The 888-nt window shown below is 39.5% G+C and overlaps 1 pseudogene; it reads right to left on the bottom strand.

The window, feature by feature from the left end:
- Positions 1 to 365: 365 nt before the first annotated feature.
- LOC123954813 lies at positions 366 to 480 on the bottom strand (annotated as a pseudogene).
- Between the last annotated feature and the right edge of the window lie 408 nt (positions 481 to 888).

The raw sequence follows: 888 nt of genomic DNA, 5'->3' as shown, positions 1-888 counted from the left end.
CTGACATATATGGACCAATGTAGAATCACATAGAATAATTTTGCTGCCCTTGATGTCCTCTGGTGCAGCTATTTTTTTATGGTCTCAGCATCTTGCTTATAGATCCAGTTTTCCCTGGCTATGTTCAAGAAAAAAATATAAACATCAGTGGGGCAAAATATGTTCTCCAATGATTTAACCATGAATCCTAGGGGCCAACCCAGCTGAGACAATGTGAGGTTTCACATGCAGAGAGGAACACGTGTAAGGGGGTTTGGTGTCATGATAACACTACTCCATTTAACTTTACTGTGTAAAGCTATTGTCTGGACACCCTGAATTAACCCACAGTATTTCCAAGTATGGATAATACTCGTATTGCAATTGGACTCTCCCAGGTCCAGATTAAGGTCTCCCATCCTAGTACTAACCAGGCCCGACCCTGCTTAGCTTCCGAGATCAGACGAGATCGGGCGCGTTCAGGGTGGTATGGCCGTAGACGGTCCAGATTAAGGTCAAAGAGCTATTAAGATAACGGTGTACATCCCGTATTTAATTCAAAATAAAACAACCCAAACCACACTAAGAATGATATGTAAATCTGCTGAGTGTCTCAGCTTTTTATGTGTCCCAAAATAATTACTTGGGTGGATTTTTTTTAAATATGAAATATCCTATCCTTGAAAGAAAATCTTTCCTGTGCACACTGTTTGCTGATACTCAAAGCACATGGTTGGCCAGCCTGCTGTAGAATCTGAAAGTGGGTTTTTTTCCCCTTTATTTCTTATTCTTGCAAAATGCTTTGTGTTCTTGCTTTTACTAAATAAAAAACCTCAATTTTTCTGACCTCGACCTCTCTGCTGTATTTATGTCAGTTTTAGTCTTTAAATTTGGATAGAATGAAGAGAA

The sequence above is a fragment of the Meles meles genome, chromosome 12 (genome assembly GCF_922984935.1).
Source record: "Meles meles chromosome 12, mMelMel3.1 paternal haplotype, whole genome shotgun sequence".
NCBI classification, from domain to species: domain Eukaryota; kingdom Metazoa; phylum Chordata; class Mammalia; order Carnivora; family Mustelidae; genus Meles; species Meles meles.
This window is presented reverse-complemented; position numbering and strand designations above follow the sequence as displayed.